Source organism: Coturnix japonica, chromosome Z (assembly GCF_054131305.1).
Source record: "Coturnix japonica strain WE chromosome Z, WE-NBRP24, whole genome shotgun sequence".
NCBI lineage: Eukaryota > Metazoa > Chordata > Aves > Galliformes > Phasianidae > Coturnix > Coturnix japonica.
This window is the reverse complement of record NC_140702.1, coordinates 60,577,129-60,600,381: the sequence shown is the minus strand read 5'-3', so window position 1 is coordinate 60,600,381 and position 23,253 is coordinate 60,577,129. Positions and strand designations below refer to the sequence as shown.

The 23,253-nt window shown below is 40.6% G+C and overlaps 1 long non-coding RNA gene across 3 annotated transcripts in view; it reads left to right on the top strand.

Moving 5' to 3' along the window:
• The window catches only part of LOC146754119 (uncharacterized), a 72,641-nt gene that overhangs the window by 28,193 nt on the left and 21,195 nt on the right, over window positions 1-23,253 (top strand). For 2 of the 3 annotated variants that reach the window (XR_014939755.1, XR_014939754.1), the window contains 2 exons: window positions 5,075-5,117; window positions 6,853-6,965. This is a non-coding gene — a long non-coding RNA (uncharacterized LOC146754119). The remainder of the gene's footprint in view (window positions 1-5,074; window positions 5,118-6,852; window positions 6,966-23,253) is intronic. The other variant, XR_014939756.1, reaches the window with a different exon arrangement.

Genomic DNA, 23,253 nt, shown 5'->3' with positions numbered 1-23,253 from the left:
CATCTAATATGGTTCTTTGTTGTGACATTTGCAATGCTTTAAAGGAAAAGTCCGATCATTGTTCAAAATTCAGTTATTGGAAGTAGCTTTTAAAAAGAAAATGAAAAAGAATGTTGTATTTATAAGACCAATCATCAATCAGACAAAGAAAGAACAAAACTCAGTAACTTTGCAAAGCAAGAGGTGATAATGATCCCAGATAAAGTCACTCTTCTCAGTGGACAGCAAGTCTGATGAACTGAAAAGGAAAGTCCTTCTCATTGATTTCAGTGGAAAAAGTAATTGACTTTGAACTCTTTGAATAAGTTGTAATCTGTATTTAATTTCTTGGCCAATTAATAGAGTGTCGTTTTGTTTTTCTTGTAGCTCATATTAGTTTTAAAGTCAGTTGTATGATTCCATTGCATCAAGCTCCAAGTTTACCCCATATGTCAGTGTGCTTAGGCCTGAAACCAAAATCAGCCTTCCTTCTCTCAGCTGCTTAAAGGATCATGACCACATTTATTAATTCAAAATCTCTTTTGTCCATACATGCACAGATGGAGCTGACTCTTCAGAGGAGAGGCGAAGAAAGTGTAGAGACTGTAATTTAACTTTTAGACATTAATGCAGCCTATTAACTGTAAATATTATTACAGTTCTAGCAGATGTACATGTTTTTGCCCTTGGATTTCCTGAACAGAGAGATTCAGCATTTCAGGCTGTCAAGAACAAAGATCCAAATGCCTGACCTTCTTGGAGGACCAAATTACCTTTTGAATGATGTACTTACAATGTTGGATTTGTCATCATTAGTTCAAATGTTGATGGGGGGACAACACCCCAGTAGTCACTGTAGATGTCCAGAGGAGTCATGGTGAAGTTTTGTCATGGGGATCAATTTGGATGACATCCCACTGGTCCCATACTACAACGAACATCTGAAGAGAAAGGAAAGATGCTTGAATTTGTCCATGTTGCTGTAAGAAGGATGTGATTTTGAAGTAAAAATCTCACTCACTGCTGTCCACTTTGTGTGAATGTGTGCAAGCAGGCTGTAAAAATCTCAGTCTTCCTGAGTTGTCAGACTGACTTGTTTAGCCAAAGATTACTATGAGGAGAAAACAGTTTTGATGGTTAAACTTTAATGATTTACACTGTCAGCAAGGGACATTACACTTTCAGTCACAAACACAAACAAGAACATCAGAATGCTTGTCTAGAACATCTTCAGGGAGAAATAGTAAGTCTTACTGAGTCAGGGCTCCTGATAGTTGTGCATGCTAAAGAGACAGTGAAAGTAGACATGAAACTTCTTGAAAGTTTCTCTTAAAAATTCCAGAAAGACTAAGCAGGCTATCACATGAATGAGGGACAGGACTCATATGCTTGCATTTTTTCAGCTTTTGTTCTGAGTAAAAAGTATAAAGGTAATCACAACTGTGCTTTATAGAAATGCTAGACATGAGGCCAGGAGACATGGCCTTCCTACATAGGGCAGAATTCTTCCCTCTTCCTCATAGCTTCGCAATGATATAGGCCTAAGGGAAACAGGAAGAGTGGCTGCGTATGTCTGTTTTAAAATGATGCTACACTATTTTCAAGTGTTTCTCATTTTTAAGAAAGGAATTGATGCAAATTCATGTTTCCCAAGAGAATGTCACTCTTTGTCTTGCTATGAGCAGAGAATCAGAAGAAAGTGTTTTTTTTTCCTGAGGTGTTATTTTTGCTGTTACTTTCTTCTAGCTTGGGTGGATCTACTACTGAGAAGACAAGTAAAAATGTTGCTTTATTTCAGGGTATAACATGGAGGTAATGTATTTAGAGGAGTTTAGTCTGTGTTCTGATCAAGCTGCAAGAACCATCTGAATGTGGGTATTCATGTCTGATCATGCACAGTAGAAATAGTGTTTTCTTCACTGTGTTATTCTGTTTCTTGTTTCTCATGATACAGATTTGCTCTATTTAGGTCAAATTCTGACTCTGGTCATAGAAAGAGATTCTGCAATGGGCAGAATACTTAGAGCATGGTAGGAGCTCAGCATTACCTGGGTAAATAAGTAATGAACCAAACCCAGAGGGAATTTTTGGACACAAAGGTCCAAGGTTCAAGCAACCTGAGGTTGCTTTTGACAGACTACCGATTTTACTGGAGGATCTTTCAGTCTGCCTAGAATGCTGTGGACTTCCAGCATTGTTTGTCTTTCAAAACAAGCCTAAAACTTTCCTCCAAAACTAGGGCATTTTGGACCCATCCTTCATGGTAAGAAGATGAACTCAGGGTAATCCTGTTTTCCACAACAAAAGCACCTTTCTGACATGGAGATTTCCTCAGGGTCATGACATAAAGTCAGTTCTGTTGCAAACATGCCCCATGCTCTTTGGCCTCTATGTAACAGCCTACAACAGGGAGACTTTACCATAGATTTCTAGTGCACAGTTAAGATCTTGTGTGAAGCTTTTTATGCTATTGACTTACGACTGTTGCTTTGATGACAAGTGAATAAATGCTAGTAAGCCATAGTTTTAGTCCATAATGGCAGAAAAGGAGAAAGCTGTAGAAAAGAATGACTGTACATTGCCAGACTGACACATGCTGTTTCTTGAAGTCTAACCTGTTTTCTGTCTTATTTTATGTATTCATAAGATACTTCCTTTTTATGACACATACATTATCACAGCATCTCAACACCTTAGCATGTGAGCTGCGTTTATCCTCACAACCTGCCAGGGGAAGGGGAAGCATCTTTATCCTTACATTTTCTAAAGAATGAAGAATTGCCAGGAAAGTATTAAGTGATTTGCTGAAGACCACAGAGCTATTGAAGGCCAGGAAATCCTAATTCTGAAATTCATGTGCTAACAATTATACCATTTTTCCTGCAATGCTTTTTAAAGAGACACTTAGTGGAGATGAGGGACAGTCTTATGAACAGACTGATAACATGTGAATGCATTCACCTTATTGGCCTGATGTGATCTGGCAAAGCACTTGGTCTGCCAGCTGGAAGTGTGCAAACACTTTTGTCTTTGGGAACTGTGCTTTTAAACAGAGCTATGTATGGAAGGAAGTCTACATTTTCACCACGCATTTCCTCATGAGGAAATGTGGGTGGAAGCAGCAAGCAGCTAGAAGAACTTTGGTGCATTTTGACTAGAGCCTTTGCAGACAGATGTGACACATTTTCTGTGCACTGCATCATATCTCCTGGCTGCTCTTCCACCATCTCCTTGAACAAAAATGGGACTGTTCACTCCTCTCTTAGCAGTAAGCAGCAGCAGTGGTCACTGATTTGAGTGGCTGCAATTTTCTGATGACCAGAGATGGCTCCAGGAAATGTAGCTTACCAAAATTTTCTGGAACAACCCTTGGATGAGAGGACAAGTTTGCCTGTAAGGCTCAGCTATGAAGATGTGATGCATGTGAATGATGTGTGTGGCAGCCTGGCCCACTCCATCCCTGAGGAGTGGCCCTGAGCACATACCCTTCACCCAGCAGCAGCCAGTCCAGCAGATCTTCCTTCTCCCAGTTACCTTTGATTTCTGCAAGTTGTGTGTGTGGGGAAGTTTTTCATAATCTCTATCTTAGCAGACAGAAATATACCTCACTTCATTGTCAACTCTGGGCTTGTAAGGAGAACAGAGCGACTGTCTCATAGGGAATTCATATTTGGAGTGACATACTCAGGCACCCAACATAGCAGAGCAGCAGTGTTTTGAAACCTACAATCAAGAACTGCCCTCTTGCTCCAACACTCCTGTGCCTTCCGCTGGGTGAAAGGACACACGGGTCCTCAAACAACTCAGCTCAGGTGGGCAGATAAGGATCCTGCCCTGTGCTTGGGAGGTTGGGGCTGCCCATGAGGGCAGGAACATTGGAGTACACACTGCAGCTCCCTGCACTAAACAGCATGGCAGGCTTCTTGCTCCACAGGGAGGACTGGGGACCAGCAACCATGCTGGAGAGTGTGCAGAATGGCACACCAAAGACTGCCTCAGGAATTAGGCTTATCAATCATGTTGTGATGGATTTTCCCATCTGCATAAAGAAAGGAGTGATATTTATTCTCTTTTACTGATGCCTTTAACTTTTAAATAGAACAGAGCAAAATTTGGTTTTATATAGCTTCTCTCACACTTCCCTCTTCTAGAGCATTTTTAAAAAGCAGTTACGTTAGGATATAGTGCTGGAAATGCAGTGACTGTGGGCAAATGTGGCAGTGTGAACTACACCATATATCATTTCACCCACCTCCGCTGGGTTTGATGTGCATGCTGATTGATCTTTTTTAATAGCTACTCTGTACCTGCCCTTGATTCTGACCGACTAAATCTGAGCTATTAAATCTGTGCCTTGGTACTTTTTTTTTAAAACACCTTTTTAAAAGGGAATGTAGATTAAGGTAGTTTTATAGAATATGCACTTCTTTTCCTAAGAAGTGGCTTTCAAAGCTTCGGGCAGCCCATAGGAAGCATTGACTCAGCAACCTAACTTTTCTGAACCTCATCTGTTAGCAGTGCTTTTCTGGGAAGGCTGGCTGGATGTGTTGTCCTTTTTTGTGGGAACAGAGCTGTTCTCAGTGACAGAAAAACCATCAGGCTTAACACCCCTATAACAGACAGTCTGCTGTTGCCTCTCCTTCCTCTCGCTGTGGGGAGGTGGGCACTGAGAGCAGGGAAGCACTGAGCAGCTCTCTGTCACCCAAGCTGCCTCCCTGCACAAGCACTGTTTTACCTAGCATTTTAACAACTTGAGTGCTTCCAATTAGCAAGTGTTACCTTCTTTTTAAACATGAACCAACACCACAGAAGCAGAATAAAGCTCTGTAATGTTCATATAGGAATACTGGTGTGTGAGAGTTATCAGTAGCCACATACTGCTAAGTGTGCTGTGACATACTGGGTTGTGGTTCTTGTGATCACTCATTTCTAGTATACCCATCCTTGCCTTTACTGTGAAGTCGTAAAATGTTATTCCTGTACCTCAGAACCTTCCTATTAGCCTTCATTAATGGTTGCTTCTGTCACTTTCAAGCAAGTTCTATAAAAATTTTACATACATAATTGACCAAATCCTTTTCTTGTTTCCTCTCAGGCAGCATCACTGAAGTCAAGTGAGAATAGAACACTGCTGAAGTGTGAGTAAGATCCCTGTTTGACTCAAAGGCTACATTGTACTAAGAGCTTTTCTGTCCCATGGTAGATCATAAGAAATATTTTTACTAGAAGATATAATGAGCTCATTAAACCATCAAGAGAACATGTAACAGCTACAGCTGAAAGAAAAAAAATTATTAGGGCTTTTTTTGGAACAACAACAACAAAAAATTTAGAGCTGCTATAGAATGGGAAGCTTGCTGTATTCTTGTACAGATCACTAATGGTTAAATTCACTCTGTTCAACTCTCATAAATCAGAGTAGCCCCACTGACTTTAATAGAGTTATGCTGAAATTACAGTGGTGTAGTCAGCTCATTTTGGCCCTACAAACTTGGCATTTGTCATTGTAGATCTGATCCAAACCTCACAGAACCCCCTGGGAATCTTTGTATTTAGATAATGGGATTTGAATTGGACTGTATAAGTTTAACATGAATCATAATTACCTCAATTTGGTGTTTGTATGGCTCATAATATGCATGAGAGCCACATAAGCCAACTGGAGCTTTGGTATAGTTGCTTAGGAATGGAAGTGAATCTATGAAGTCTTTTACTTTATCCACCTAATTGCAACCAGACAGTAACTACTGTAAGTAACTACCAAGCCAGAATCAGCTTGGAGCGCTGATCTAATATGACAGTCTCTGTCTCCAGGTGATAGATCTGAAGAGAAGTGAATTTCCTCTTCTGCTGCTTTTAAGTCCTGGCTATTCACAACACTTATCTTGATGTTTTTAACTACCTTTAATACTGTGTATGCAGTATTTTGCCTACCACGATTACTTAGTTCATTATACTCCATGCTGTTAGTGGACAGAGACTGCAGAAGTCATGAAGCCAGATTCTGAATTTATTTGCTCTGGTGTTGCCCCACTAGAAATTGATGAACCTTAATGAAATTATTCTTGGTTTATAGCAAAGCAGGATAAATATAAGGCAGAGATCTGCTCAGATTCTATTGATCTGCTAAAATGATATTGCTTGTTGAGTATGAGGGGGAGTTGTGACGGAGGAATATATGCATATAAGCATGTTCAGATCATGATTTTCTTAAAATGACCAGTCATCTTCAAAGGGGCAAATTTTATTCTTTCCGGATTTCTGTATATGTTCTACTGGTGTCAATGGTAGCAAAATTCAGCCTGGTTTATTCCACACCATGAAGTGAAATAACAGAGGACCAATACATGTGTCCCTTTCCCAAAATCTTGCTGGAGAAAATGTCTGTCACGTTCTGTACTGGTGCAAGAAAAACAGAACAGCTAACTGCTGATTTGTACAAAGAGAAGATGCTTTTCTCCTCGTCTTTATCTTGGAAACAAGTAGATATAGGGAAAGGATGCTATTGTATCAATATCGTATAAAGGGTAATGAAATTGGAAATAGATTCATGATTTATTGTTCCTCCAGCAGCACACAAGTGTATGGGAAAATTGGCTTTCAGTGTATACAGTAGGTGCTTACATAGCATGACTAAAGAAAGACCCTGTGAATATGAAAGGTCCCAGATGAATGAGGCCTGAAATGGAAAGCCTCTATTGCTACAGCAGATGAGATTGTGTGCCTTTCATGTGCGCTGCCAGTAATTTGCCAACATTTACATTTGATCTTTGGCTAACCGAAACACTGATTTAGAGGGCTGTAAAGGCACTTTCTGCACCTGCCACCTAACTCAAAAGAAACTCATTTTGCTGCAATGGTCTCTTTTTCTAGGTGTCAAGCAGGAAAGCTATTATCTTGGGAATGCAGAGAAGTTGTGGTGTAAATCCCCTGCAAGGTTCCACATCAATTCCTACACCTGAGAAGATATACAGCCCCTCTTTCAGGTATAGGAGTAAGGTTCCACCACAGTGAAGGGGGGGGGGGGGGGCTCTAAATCAGTTCAGGAATGCAAGCCTGCAGGTTAACAGGGCAGTGCTGGACTCTTTCATGTGGCCATGTCAGGGAGAAGACAACCTCATTTCTGTCCTCACCACACCTCATCACCTTTCCACTGCTGAGGTTGGTACCCAAGCCTACGGCATGGCCTGTGCCAGTAAGGCAGTGCTGGCCCAAAGTTAGCCCCCTCTTTCCAGTGAATGACTCCAGATTTGGTTTATGCATCTCTATCTTTTGTTTTTTCCTTTTCTTTAGTGGAGTGGTAGCACAATACCTTGGTGCTCGTGATTCAAATAAAAAATGCAACTGAAATTGCAAAAAGCTGCACAAGAGTTTTTAGCCCAACGTGGGACACCACCAGCCTCCTGAAGCTGTGGTGTGTGCCTGTATGGGTGACAGAAGACAGGCCATGGGTTCAGAGCACTTGTTTGTTTGAGGCCCCAGCTTGCAGCCAGGTGTGTGGTGTGATTTCTTTGCCATATTAATATTCCTTGGGCAGGCCCCAGGACTGTATCTCTTTCTTAGATCTCTCCAGTTAATGAAATGGCCAAATACAATTGTCTCGCAATAGAATTGCACTTCAGCAATACAAACAAAAAGACCCTAATTTACGTTTGTGCCAATACCATTAATGTAAATTGGTTATTAGCTATTTATGCTAAAAAGCTGTAATACAAAGCATAAAGGTAGTTTTATTAACTACATTTTGCCCTGTGAAATCCATGCTAGAAGGCATACTTTGCAATCACTGATTTTCTTTTCTCAGGCAGTATGGCATTTGCTCTACCTAATTAACATATTTATAAACAAATTATTACCCCCTTTTCTGCACTTTGCATTTTATAACACATCACTGCTATGAAGTTAATAGAACAGCCATGTGCAGTGCTTTTGTAATTCAATTGCAATGTTGGATTGTTCTTTATTCTATCATTCTCATGTATATGTAGAAAAGGGTAATTAAAGAAAAAATGGCATTTACAAACAATTGTAATGCACAAATAACAAGGAGGTAAATGGGTTTCAATCACTGCATAGGGATGTAGGGACGGCTGGGGATAGCAGAAAAACAGAGCAGCACCTGTTCCCCACCCTTCTGTTTTCAATCTCTTCCTGAGTCCAGGGGAAGATCTTTTGAGGTGTGTGGGGCAGGCTGTCCTTCATGTGGTGGCCACACTGGTGAAAGGAAGAGAGAACTGGCAGTTGCCTTCATGTGGCCTCCTTGACTCCTAGCAGTTATTTCAGGGCCATTCTGCATGGACAGTTCCCTTTGGAGCCTCACAGCTGCTCACCCAGGTGCCACATTCCTGACCTACCAGCCAGGCACGCAGATGGCAGTACAAAGGGATGGGGAGAGCTTAGGCTGCTGGGAGGCAGAGAGAAAGTGGGAATGGCACTCTGCTTGGAAAGAGGTCCTGAGATGTTTGCTGTCCATAAGCAGTTCCCTGTGACTGAATCTCACTAGGGAAACCAGGAACAAGAGAGGTGAAGGAAGCTTTTTTGTCTTTTACTTAGAAATGCATGGTGCTTTTTAATTAAAATGAAATTGTTATAGCCCTAAGAGCAACTGTGAATTTGGAGGTCATTTGTACTACTTCTTACTTCTGAAAGAAACACATTCTGAAAGATGAAAAAAACATCAGTTTAATGAATTCACATATTTCAGTGGAATTTCAATCTTTTTCTCGGTATTAAAAGTTAGAATTAAATTATATCCTTAAATTATAGTGTCATCTAACCCAGTTATGTCTGATGTCTTACAGGCTGATATTAGTTATTTTAAGGCAAATTAGCTATTTTGGAAAAGACAGAGGTAAATACATTTTCTGTGCAAGGAGATTTATCAAGTTGCGACTGCGTAATAGCTAGCCACTAGCTTCTGTGCATAGGAGGACTTTTAACTCTGGGAACATCGAGTCCTCCGTGGTACAAGATGCAAGAATGTACAGGAGAATCTGAACACATGTATCCCATGACAAAAAATGGGCTGGTGCTCCAGTTATTCTCATAAGAAAGAGTACTAGATTATTTTGTACTGTAGGTCTGTGTTAGAGGTTATTTGCACACAGTGACTCTGCATTAGGTGGTTCTTGGAGGGTTGTTTTTGGTAGCCTTGCAGGGATTGCCACACTGCTCTCCTACCATCTGGTTGGGAATCATAACACTGGTGGCTCTGACTGCCGGGCTGAGCATGAAAAACAAGTTAATAATTGACCTATGCCCCTTGTTTTCATTCTTAGGTCTACAGATAACATCTGTTTAAAAAAAATAAAAACAAAACTAAAAACCAACCCCAAAACTTTTTATAATAAATAGAACGTCTTTTACATCTCATGTGAAAAACAACAACAGAAATAGTAGGTCAAGGAATGGGTGATTTACTGTCTGTTTTTAACAAGCATTCTTTAAAGAAGGAGAGATCAGATACTGCTAGGGGAGATCATGCAGCATTCAGAAAACTTTGTGAATCATCCACGATAGGCTGAGGCTGCCATTCTTTGTATGACTTTCCAAGTTCACGAAAAGGTTACATGGCTACCAAGATGAAAAGCAGTCTCATCTGTTTTTTTTCTACCACAGCCTTTTTCCATTACTAAAAATGAGGATTGTGATGAATCATGTCTTCAGCTGAACATCAAACACAAGTCTGTAGTCTTCAGTGAGCATTAAATATAGATGTGAATATAAATAGAGAAGAGGAGATTATTATGTAGGAAGGAGGAGGATAATAGCAAGGCACAAGTTAGCTATTTAACATATGCTTTCTTCCCCCTTTGGTATCATATGTGCTTTTATCTCAGGATAAGAGGGCAACGGGTTAGCATGACCCTGTCATAGGCTACAGACTCTCATCAGAAAATTGGTGATGAATTGTCACTATAATCTTTGAAGCAACTGCAACTCTGCTACTATCTGCAAATATCTGGACAGATATTTCACCCAGCTTTGTATTCACACAGCTTTCTCCAGCAGTATTTCGTCCTGTTACCAGAACACAGTGGTTTGGTGGAACCTTTAACTTCAGACCTGCCTCTTTCATTAAATGCACTAGTTGCAGAGAACCTGCAGTCCAACCTGACATTCCCTTCAGAGCTGCCCTGAGACACCCTGCTCTGCTGGGTCCTGCTTTTCCTCCCAGTGCTCTGCAGGTGCCTGCAGGCAGCGCTCTGCTCTCTGCCATTTGATCCAGGCTGCAGACGGGCCCTGTTTTCTGGTATAAATTTGTTCAGGTACAACTTTTCAACATTCTGCCAATGCAGTCTTTATTTCTGCAATATTTGGCTTCTCTGGCTGTATCTTCTTTGGAGTCTGTGACTCCAGTGCTCGGCCCCTGTGCTGGGGCCAAATTTCAGGCCTACCTATATCCAAGCCTCAGTGACTCTTGTCTCTGTGTGTTCTGGATACAAATGATAGAGCCAGGACCTGGCTGCCTCATTCACCTGCCTTTTTGCACATCCTGATGAAAGCAAAGGGCTGTAAATGTTGGGGCTTGGGTCAGCTCCATTGCTCTCAGCATCACTGCAGTTGCTGCAGCAGGTGACTACATTGACTCCTCAGTGCTTCCACAGAGCCTCTGCTATGGAGGACTCCAGATGGGCACAACATTCAGTCTGTGGAAGGAACCTTATCACAGGCCGGAAATGGGGCTCCATATTTGATTTAAGGACAGAGTCTGTGAGGTGAGTTAAAGAAGGTATATGAAGACCTGTATTTCTACCTTGCTGTGGTCAGGCCTATGAGCAGCAAGCTTCCACCTGGCACAGAGGTGCTTCTCATTATTCTAGGAGTCTGATGGGTTTTATTGTATTTCAAATCTGTAATGAATTGCTGCTATCAGTGCGATAGCACATTTGAGTCACTATTCTCTTCTTCTTCTAATGAAGAAATACAAAATGTCCTTGTTTATCTTATTAAATCATCTTTACTATTTCAAATCATCCTCACTTTTCAGGTTACCAAATTTATACTCTGCCAAAACAAGAACACATTTGCCCCACTGGGGAATGGAGCTGGGAATAACTTCGTGGAGTTCCTTTGATACAGAGTTTTAAATATTTGATTAATCTAGTTGGTCAGAATTAGAAACTTCATGGTCACGTATAATGCATATGGCCCTCAAATTTATAGTTACAAATACTTTAAAAGTATAAAGAAGATCAGCTATAAAAAACTTATTTAACACTTATGAAAGAGAACCAAAAGTCATTATTCAGCTACAGTCCCTTTCATTAATTCCTCTATGCATGTAAAAGGTTATCTAAAAAGTCTATGTACATGTCTTCAGTGAATGTCTTCAGTGAGCAGAAGAGCACTTAATGATTGGGCTTAATTGTTACTCATCAACACCACTGCACCATCTGTCCTGAAGTGGTAATTTTCTGTGCTATCTATATAATACCACAGCATCAGTGAACTTCAAATATCAGGATACTTAATTAATCATGAAGAGGATTTCATTAGCACCAGAAAAAAAACAACAAAAAACCAAACAACTGTGTCAATTAAAACAACAACAACAAAAAAACCTTTCTTTAATAAATATCTGGTCAAGAATCATTTCAGCCTTTCAAGGAAACTGAAATGTATGTGAGAAATAAAGTAGGACTGTCATGCCCTATTCTGGTTGTGACCTCTCTGGGAATTCCTGCAGCACTGTTCCTAGTCTTTCTATGAAAATACTTGTTTTAAACTTCTCATTTTCTCCCTTACTTAAGTCTTATGGTAGGACACAGCATTCCTTCCAGCCCCAGACTGTTTATAAAGTCAAATCACTGATATGTTTTGACACAAAATGATTTCTTGCCATGTACTTTCCCCGAACTTGTCATTTGATTTATGTTAATAATCATAGAATCACAGTATGCTCACCTTTGACAATCTTTGTCTTCTCATAAAAAAGTGGTCATAGCAGGGATGTGAAATTAAGTTGGAAGGGAGTACAGAGTCCAGGCCAAATATTCTGCCAGGTACTGCCAATACCATCCAGAGGTGTGAATCTGCTTGCACTGGGGGTCCAAGCTAGGTGGAATCTGTGTGAACTCAGAATGTCACAGAGGGAGAGCCATAGGAACTACACAGAGACTAGGTGAAAGGGTACATTTCATCATATAGCAAGAAGGTTTCTAGGAGATTAAGATACAGCGTGGTCCTTTCAAGTGTTTCAAGTCCTTTCAAGTGAGACATGTTGAGGTAAAGTCTCAGCATTCTGGGAATCTTATCTGAAATAGATTTCTGTTCCAGATCTGACTTCAAAAAGATGCGTGCAAATACTAACATGGTATGGTTTTAATATCGTATGGTCTTTCTATTAATGTGATGATCTGCAAGCCTGAGAAGACCTGCAGGAATTCACCAAACTTTTCTCCCTCCCCTGGGATGAGATGGATAAGTTATTTCTGTTACCTCCATATGGGGCTCTCTGCAACATTTGCCTCTGAACTGCTCTAGGACTTTCCTCACTCCTGGAGAGCTTCTCATGATGTCTATTGCACTACACCCACTCTGTCTGGTCTGTTCCACCATAAACATAGGGTCAGCCAGTTTTTTCTCTTTGCTGTAATCTTTTATCTATTTGAAGCTAAATTACCCACAGATACAGTCCCGGTCAGTATTTTGGAGATAACATTCTGCACAAGTTTGATGTGTCAAAACTTTCAGAAATGCAGTGGAAAGCAACATCTGTCTAAACTCTTCCAGACACTGATAGTAAACTTCCCACCCTCTGCCTTGAGCTGTCTGATACTACATGCTCTGAAATGTCAAATATGGAAAGCCCCATTGGCACAAAGACCATCTTTTCCCTGGATGAGAATGGCAGACTATGAGTCTGTCTGGGATGCTGTAACGATGCTAAGTGTCTCTCTGCTCAGTATGGCCACCCAATGGGCAGTGGGCAGAAGCCTGCAATTTTCCTCTAGTCCAATGTCTGAACACATGACTGCTGATCATGACCAAAATTACTATTTATGTTCCAATTATCACTCCTTGTTGGGCTTTACTGTTACTGTTGATCAGCTGTCAGCATTTCAGATTTCAGTTGGCCCAGGAATTATAATGCAGAATTTTCTCATGTTGTCTTCCCCTGCTCATGGTGTGAGGAACAATAATGTGGCTCACACCCAGGAGAAATAAGTACTGTTAAAAAGAGTGTGTTAAAAGTGCTGCCAGCCCATCTCGTGTGCAGTGACAGCCACCAGAATGACAACTGAGTGTCTTCAGCACATAAAACTACCTTCTTACAGTGAATCCTTATTTGAAATCTTAATTTTTAAATGTTCTTCTGCTTTTTTAGTTGAAATCACTTATATTAATAGTAAGATCTAATTGCTTCTGCCCCACTGATGAGACTAGGACATGAACCCAAGAATAACTCTATGGGTGCTGCAGTCCCCTTCCTGGTGACAGACAGGAAGTCTGTGTTATAGAGGGGGAAGGTCCTGGCATAAAAAGTGTATCTGGATGTAGCCTGAATTCAGTGGGAATGCAGAGTAGCTTCATTCTTCTATCATTGCTTAGCTTGCCTTCCAGGAAATGCCCAAGAAAGTTGTGAGCTTGAACTCTGAAGATGAGTCCCATGCTCCTTGAGAGTCTATGTGATTTCAGCAGGCTGAGATCTTTCTCTGGAAGAGTTTTCTAAAGCTTATATGAACCCACTTTGTAATAATGGAACTTGCATGTTTTGGAGTGCTTTCATCATCCCTGTAGGCATGGCAGTACTATCTTCACACTGCTCTTAGCACACTCATTGCACTTTCTCACATCAACAGGAGTGACTTCTGCAGAAACAGAGGAGGAAAATGTGTGCCCCTTGGTTCTTCCATTTGACCTTGTTTGAGGTTAATGAAGCAATTAATTTTTACATGATACTGGCACGTGGACTGTTTGGTATGTAAACAGTCTGACTAGTAACACTCAGTTTTTCACTGCGCCTTTAGATTAGGCCTGAAAATTAGTAATAAAAACTTGAGTATATTAACTTCTTTAGTAGCAAAGTCTGTTATTAGCAGAAAACACCTATATCTCATATATATTCATCCCTTCCCTCCCCTCCTATCTTTTGTATTATTACTGTTTCTCTGCAAGGTGCTTGCTTAACAGCTGCTGGAGAAGCTATAGCAAATCAGTGGTTGAGAGTGACTCAGGGTGGGGAATCCAGGCCTATATACATGTAACTCTCCCTTGGTCTGCAGGAGGCCTTGTTCCCAATAGCTGACTGAAAATGTGATGCATATATGTGTTGCCTACTGAAGTTTCTGCAGTGTGATAGGGAAACACTATGTTACAGGGAGCATCAAATAAGGAGTTCTGTTGCTGACTGTGGGGCTGTATGAATATACCATGTCCTGTGTCACCTGCCAAAGTGACAAGGACCAAACAGGTCCTGCTCTGTCTGTGCCAGTGCTGGTATCAACAATGAAATCACACGGAAGATGTTAGAATTAGTCAGTTTATCTCATGTTACTAGCCCATGAAACACAGACGGACAGTGCTGCATACAGGGAGCAGCAGGGAACCTTCTTGCTCATTAGGGGGACATTGCTGCTGCTGCTTCATATCATCGGAAAATGTCACTGAGGCTGGAGCTTGCTCTGAGAAATTGTGATGTGGCAAGGAAATACAGGAAATGTGATCCTTTCCAAAGTCTCTACCTATGTGCCTTCAGGTCAGTAAGAGCCCTTGTTGATTCCTTACTTATGCAGGTCATAAAGAGGGAAGGAGAAAAGAAAAATGGGATTGGAAAGAGAAATACCTGGACAGTACCCTATTTCTGTTTTTTTCTCTCCCCCACTTGTCCCCTTCCAAATGTTGGAATTTCTGCACTTTGTAACAGACATATACATTTGTTCAATATCTCTGAAAGCATTTCTCATCCTAAAGATGAACACACAGGGTTGTGAGGTGCATGGAAAAAAGAGGAAGTATGCTAACCAGATGGCCTTATTTACTGTGAGCAAAGTGGTAAGAAGGTAGGGGATCAGGTGCAATGTGGAAGGAGCAGAAATGAACCAGAGGCAAGCTCGAGAGTCAGGATACAACTGATGCAAACGGCTTGACAGAGACTGAGTCTGAACTTGTATGATGCTACCAGGGGCCACATGACTATTGCCATTGGTGCTTCTGTTCTTTACAGATGATTTTTTTTTTTAAATTTAGTTTAATTTAATTTTTTTTTTTTTCATTTTTGGTCCTTTTTCTTTTGGTAAACCTAAGAGAATACTTCATTTCACCTGCCTGGTGTCACTGCTGGGGTATGCTGCGGTAATTTAAAGCAACAGACTGTACTGCAGGGATTTGATTGTTCTTTATCTTGACTGCTGCTGTGTTCTTGATCTCTTAGTATTTAGTCTTTTTAAGTGTCAGTGAAGAATGGGCTTGATGCCTAATTAGATAAAACCAACTCCATGTTGCCAGTCTGGCACATAATATGATGCACTGAGGTGTCATTTTCATCTTTCAAAGTCTACTTCATTTTTATTAGAGATGCAATATCAAGAACATCCCAGCATGACATCATTTCTAAACCTTGCCTTAAAAGTTTCACTATTTCTCTTGCAACAGATTATCTTCATTTCAATTTGTGCTATCTCAGTTTTTCAGTCTGAAAATTTGCATCCCAAGCTAAAGAAAATTTTGACATTTTGGTCCAGTGTTCAACTAATCTGTAATGGTGCTTCCATTGGGAACTCCTATGTTTGACCTCAAACTCACTTACAACCCAATTCAACTTGCAAAGGTTTTCAAGCTTTGTTAATTTGTCAGGGAGCTGCAGTAAGATTTGTGTTTGTAATCACACTTGAGGAGCCATGGTAATCTGTCAGGCAAGTGCTCAGGTGTGAGCTTAAATTTAGCCATTGTTTTCAGTGCAGCTACGTGTGTATTTAAAGTCCAGCAGGAGCTGATGTGTTTTCCAGAAAAAAAGTCCTAATTAGCTTCTGAATTTGGTACATCTCAGTTTCAGAAATAACATGCCAAAAGAAACGGTATGTATCCTGTTCTAAATGAGAGTACTTCTTTTAGTTTTCCTCTGTCTGGCAGGACCCTGTGATACAAAACAGTCACATCTGTCTATTTACTACCTTTCTTCCTGACATCTTAATGAGAACTAAGAGATGCATATTTTCTGTGCCAGCATCACCCTGGCATTTATTAACTGACTGAGGTAAAAACTAACCCTAGATAGAAATAATGAAAACATGAATCCAGTGTGATTTGATGATCTCTATAGTTAATGGTCTCATTAGTGATGCCACTGTTTTAAATGATGGTAGAATAACTCAATATGCACTTTAATGTAAGGTGCTGATAGATTATTAATTATCCAAATGCTGAACTAAATTCCTCCCTCATATAATTTCAGGAAAGCCAAACCATACCAGAAATAAAATTGATCCATGTTACCCTAGATATGATTGCTATGACAGAATTAATACTGAATACCTATCTAAACATCTGATAAAAGCTCTGACAGATTTTCTATAGAATCAGAAAATCGTGACATGGGTATCAGGGGCTTTCTGAACTGTTACAGAGCTGGAGTGCCTCAAGAGGTTATGTAGCTCATTTTTCTGGCTGGAAAATAGGAGCAACAATGCCCAGGTTATTGCTGGCAGTTCTTTGTCTAATCTGCTCTTAAAAAATCTTGAAATATGGTGATTCTGCAACCTTTCAGAGCAATCTATTCCTGTGCTTGACATCTGTAGTGTACATAAATCGCAGGACATTTAGTGATGCTGAAAGGCAGCTAGATGCTCACCTACACAAGCAATCAAAAGATGTTAGGTACTTAAATGCTTTTGATGATTTGGGTCTCTGTGACCCTGGTGTTTGTTCGTTACATGTTAACAGGTCTATTAACTAGTCAGATACATCGAGCTAAAGTCAAAATTGTATTGTCAAGTATTACCCACTGGATAATGATGTTATGATGTTAATATACAATGAGCCCAACTGGAGTGTACATCTATGTCTTAACAAATTGCTAAGCAGATATGTGCTGTGCTTTCATGAGTGCTGAGTGCTCAGCAATGATGAGACCACTGAAGAACTCTCATGTAGGAAGAAAAAAAAAATAAAAATAAAAATAAATAAAAATAAAAAAAATAAAATAAAATAAAATAAAATAAAATGGCTTTATCCAAAAAAGAGGAAGGTTCAGAGGTCTGATTTTGCCAGAATTCTGTGGTTAGAATAAATTAATTGTCTCAACATCCATTATGGAACAAGTATTGCGGTGCTTTAATGATATCTCTGCATGAATCAATGTTTTACACAGAATTTCTTTGACTTTCACAAATATCGAGAGAGTACCTAATTGATTGTCAGACTCCTTAAGTAGCATTGATTTTACTGCTGCAGTATTCAGATGATGAGGTAATTGCATCTTATCAGCTTATTGAAAAAGTCTTGTTAAAAGCAGTCAATGGTCATGGACTTCTTCAGCTTCCTAATTTCTCTTTTGTTACTGTTCTGATTTTTCTTTTATATTTTTTTGATGTGCTGGATCTGTGCTCTGCAAGGTGGAGTGGAGGTCATTGCATTGATGTGTATCCACATATGCCACAAGGTTACAGCTACTAGTTCCCAATCTTGGCAAAGATAGAAAACTGTGGTAAGGTGCTTACAAATTCAGACCTACAGTGGTGCTCACTGTGGTAAATAGAGGAAGGCAACAGGAGTTCAGCTTAGGAAGGAACTTTTACACACACAGATAACTGTAAGACTGCCCATACAATGGTGATTTAGTGCCTGCATGGGATGTTTATTCCAGTGTGGTTTGCAGCAAAAAGGGGAGTTCTGGAAATTGCCACCACCGTGTGTTGTTGCTTGATATTGTGAAACCACACACCTTTTGTTATTTGCATTGACAGGAAAACTCTTAAATGCCAAACCGACCAAGTTAATTAAGAGTGCTTACAGGCATCTAAATGGCATCCATAACTGTGTACACAGTCCGCTAGACCCCCACCCCAGTCTGAGCCATTCTGTATCTTCACAAGTACCTTCTGTATTTTTGGATTACTCCAGCAATCGCCTATCGATCACCAGCCTCCAGAAACTTTAATCCGATTACAGGCAATAAAATTGATTTCTATCTCTGGCGCCTGACTCAGGTTTCAGAGCAAGGGAAAAGTATGACATCACCCCTGCTTGCATCTGTGTTGGGCATCTAATGAAATTACACGAAGGGTTTGAAGACCATTAAAGTCAATGTTGATCCTTATTATTATTAAGAGCACTTTCAAATTTACTGCACCACAGGGCAGGCTTGAAAGCATCATTTTTCAAAGGTGTGTGCATTGCATTGGATAGCAGTGAAGAGCCCTGCTGGCTGTAGAGGATGCTGGCAGCAGAGGGAATCAATTCTGAAATTAATTGGCTGAAAGTCCACATAGCTCCTTTCCTGTACAGACTCACGCATCCCATTATTTGGTGATAATGGGCGCAACAGTGACCTTGGTACAAGAAAGCCCCAGGTGGGCCCCTATGTATGAGATGGCGACAATGGTTTGCAGAGGTGTCCTTCTGTGCCTGTTGTGGCTCTGGTGCTGCACAGGATCTCCTGTGCCCCATGGGCAGTAGCAGCCTTTGTGCAGAGGCACAAATGCTTCTTGTTCATAGTGCTGCAGAGGAATGATTGCATTTTTTTTTTTCCCTTCAAAGCTGCTATGGCCATTTTGTAGTTTAGATCAAAGACAGTGCTTGATGCCCACGTATATGAAATGCAGTAATAGAGAATAACAGAATCACATGGTGATTCAGACTGTCATAGACCTCTGGGTCCATCTAGTCCAAATCCTGCTCAAGAAGGTCCACCTTTTAAGGTCCCCTCCAAGCTAAGCCATTCTCAGATAATTCCAGAGCTTGGAGGAGGTGTTCCTTAAAAAAGATTGGCCAGCTTTCTTGTGCCCCTTTTCCCTCCAGGGCTTTATCTTACAGTACTCTACCAAGCAGGTTCTTGAAGAGGCCAAAGCCTATTCTTCTGAATCTTAGGGATGTAAGCTTGCTATTTTAGTGAGAATCTTACTCTAGTTGTAGATGTTTTGTTAGTATTTTTGAGAGGTAAGGCTGCTATTTGGATTTTAGAACCCCAAAAATCTTGATGTGGAAGGAAGAGCTTTTTTAGGTACAGATGCTGATGTGAGTAGGGTAAGGTGGATGTCTTCTCTGAGGAGTTTTGGGGTTCGGTCTATATGGCAGTTTGGTAATGTTTAATGGCTCTGACTTCCTTTTGTAATGCGAAGATGGTCTCCTTTGCTCCTCTGGTAGGTTTATTACATAGCACAAGGTGTCCCCCACATAGAGAAGCAACAACGAAGAAGCTGGAGATTCTTCTACTGTAGCCTGGCTTTCTTCATTTCCTCAGCACCTGTTGTTTGACAGTGCATGGCTTGTTATTTTTCTGTTGAACAGGTTGATTTTATTGAGATGATGGCAGCTTCCCTGTACAGAGAGAGGGAGTCTGGCAGAAGAGTCTCAGATATAATGCACTGCCAATCTTCTGTTCCTTATACCAACAGTGCAAGCTTCTGCTGAAAGCTGGCACTAGCTGTACAGCTTTGCTAGACATCTTCTGGGCAGCAGTCAGCCCTGGACTTGTGACATGTGCTCATGAACAGCTGATGCACAACAGCAGTTCTGAAGTAAGAATTTGGAAGCACTGGGACTCAAAGGGCTTGGAACAAAATGTTGCATTTTGAAAATACAACAGTTTACTGGTGGAGCTGAAATCCCTGCCCATGCAATTCTCTATCAGTGCCCAGTTGCATTAATGAGGAAAGAACACACATGTCCATAGAAATCCCCAGAAGCAGTTATTTCTTTTTCAGTTTTACACTGCTTCATCCCAGCAGGCTCATAGGGCTGGGGGAATGGTGTGCTGCCTAGAGTGGATAATGTTGCCCAGTTTTCCAAAGAGAGACCATTTAAAATTGTGGAAATGGTATAATTAGAATGAATGTGTCACTTAAAACCATTCTAAATGTCCCACTATTGACTTTTAATTTTATTTGAAAGACTTACAGCACCAGCCTCAGCACAACAGAGCAGTATCAATTACTACTGTCCTGATTTATTTAAGGCAGAGATGCCCTTAAATTAAGAGTGAGTTTCAATCAACAGGCTAGTCCAAAAAGCTACTAAGGGTTCTAAACAGAAGCCTCTTTCCTGCAGATGTCTTAAATCACTTCACCGTTGTTAAACACAGAGGTAAGGACAGGCACAAAATTTGATAATAATGCCTTCTGTCCCCCAGCATTAATTTTTGTTACAAGCGACAGCATTTATAAAATTCTAAGTGTGAACTTGCATGGACTTTGGCTTATAATAGACTTTCTTAGCAGGTACTTACCATCTTCAGAACTTGGAAGCTCTGTCGCTGGCAGAGGTTGGTCCTAAAACAGTTAGCTCAGTCAAAAGCAGTGAGACATGCTTTCCTGGCTAGCAGTCATAGATTTTCTTTTTTAACATTGGAATTCCACTATAGGGACATTAAACACGTTGACTGCAGTAATATTAGAACCAATGTCCCGAAAATCAGAAATTCCAGTGAAATGATGTACTATACAAGATATTTTCCAGTCCTTTGCACCATCACTGAAGCCTCACATATGTTTTCCTCCTTCATTTTCATATATATTATATTGCCCATTGGTGTGCTGCTGCATGTTGCAGATCAGTGAGAACTGCTGACACTGTGCTTGGATATAGAGATAGGACCATGAACATTTGCTCTGCACTCAAAGCTTGTGTATTTGAAATAGAGTTGCTCCTTTGGAAGCTGCAAAAACTAATATTCCCAATTTCAGGTAGATGTCTGTGGAGCTACAGCTCAATCTGCTCATGCACCAGAACTCCAGTGGTGCCTGCAAATTTGGAGGAAAATCAGCTACTCATCTATGAAATTAAAAATGACTATTCAGTAACCTTTCTCTTAACACAAAATACTGTAAAATCTACTACAAGGTGTTCAGAGTAGAGAATCATAGAATCATTAACATTGGAAAAGAGCTCCAGGATTATCTAGTCCAACCCTCAACCAATAACCACCACGATCACTAGCCTACATCCTTTAGTGCCACATCTACACAGTTCTTGAACACCTCCTGTGATGATGACTCCACCACTATTTCTTAACATGCAACCTGAACGTCTCCTGGTTCAGTTTGAGGCCATTACTTCTCATCCTATTGGTAGTTAACTGCAAGAAGAGGCTGACCCCCACCTTGCTACAGCCTCCTTCCAGGTAGCTGTGGGGAGTGATAAGGTCTCCCCTGAGCCTCCTCTTCTCCAGACTGAACAATCCCAGTTCCTTCAGCTGCTCCCTATAAGACCTGAGCTCTGGACTCTTCACAGGTTAATTTCCCTTCTCCCAGTGTTGGGAACAGGGACAATCATTTCCTTTCTCCTGTGGGCAGCTCTTTTTCTATAGAAGCCAGGATGCCACTGGCCTTCTTTGCCACCTGGTCACACTGCTGGCCTGTGTTTAGTTGGCTGTCAAATAACATCCCCAAATCCTTTCCCTTCCTATACTTGAATATATTAACAGTTTCTCCCAACTTGATGTCATGTGCAAACCTTCTGCAAGTGCACTCAATCCCCTAGTCCAGATCATCAGTAAACACGACTGGTTCTAAAACTGCCTCCTGGGGATACCACTTGTGACCACCTGTATTTAACTCCAGACACCACTACTCTCAGGACCTGGCATATGTCAGTGAAATGAGATAAGAAATATAGCTCCAGAGCACATAACAGTGTATGCTCTAGGGGAAAATTTCAAACAGGACTGATTAAAAAACTGAGAAGCAAGAGCACTAAAAAAAGATTTTTACAAGAGTGTTGGTGCTAGCATAAAGCCCAACAGAGCATATTATGACAGCTGGGTTTTTCTTGCACTGAGTTGTAACAATCCCTGGGATGCCACAACAGTGTCAGGGCAGATTCTTGACTAATTTTTCATGAGGAAGACACTTTTCTTCACAAGGTAGGAATGTGAGGGGGGTTAACATGCCATTTAGATTTTACTGTTCTGCTTTTCTAACTATGGAAGGATGCAAAAATTTAACTCTCACTGAGGAATATCTTCATATGAGCAACCAAGATATCTTGTTTTGTCCTTACCAAAGCACTGCATTTGGCAAGAGCAAAAGTCTTGATCAGTGGTTTAGAGCCATCTTTCTCCTTCCATCCTAGTCCCTGTGTCAAGTTGAAGTAGATGGATCAGATGTCCCAACACAAACTAAAAAAGAAACTGCTACTGTGAAGACAGCCCTTCTTCTTAATATGTTAAAAATATGATGATTAAATTTGATGACCTAAGCTTTACTTCAGAACAAGGCTTCTCAAACAGAAGTGTGTGGAATATGACAGGTACACAATCTAGTACAGATATAGCCCGTGGTGGTCACTGGCTGCCCTAACTGCTGCTCTGTATCATTGCCACTGTTGAAAGTTGAACCCCCCAAAAAACAGAGGACAGCCACCTGAAAGCAAATCTGGAGTCACCAAAGGGAGCTCATGAGTATTCCCTGTCGTAGGCCAAGTTATCATCCTACCCTATGGAATTTACAATCTCAGCTCTCAGCAGCCGGAGATAGTAAAGACCTTAGACACTGTAAAGCTGTTTTTCTAAGGCTTGAGCAGGAAGGTGCAACTCAGACTTCATTCACTTTTGCTAGTCAGCAATTTGGTGTTGGCTAAGCCAAAGAATAATCTTCTTCTTCCCTCGCTGATCAATACTCACACCCTGCTAGCTGGCAAGATGGAGCTGGTGTAGGTTTATTTTAAAGGGACTGTCCAGCAAGCGTGTACCTGAAACTGACTTTTTTATTTTAATTTCCTTATTGCCAGCTGCCCTCTTCCAAATATGTAAGAGATGGTTTTCCTCCTATATCCCATAGTAGCTGACAAAAAAAAAAAAAAAGAAAAAAAAAAGAAAAAAAAAAAAAAGACAAAGAAAAGAGTATAGGGATAAATTCATAGAAAAATTGGAGTATATCTGAAAACACAATGCCTTCCACACAGAGGCTGTTTGCATTTTGAGATTCTGGAGCCAAATCCTGCTTTCATGTCAATAAGCTTGGAGGCTGTAGAACCATGCTTCGATCACAGTCCAGAAAAAGGCAAATTTTGTCAGAGGTTACATTAAAGAGCTTCAATTAATTTACAGGCTAAACCATGATAAATGTCACTAGCCTTCCACATATCAACATTTGCTTCAGAATAATTTACTGCCCA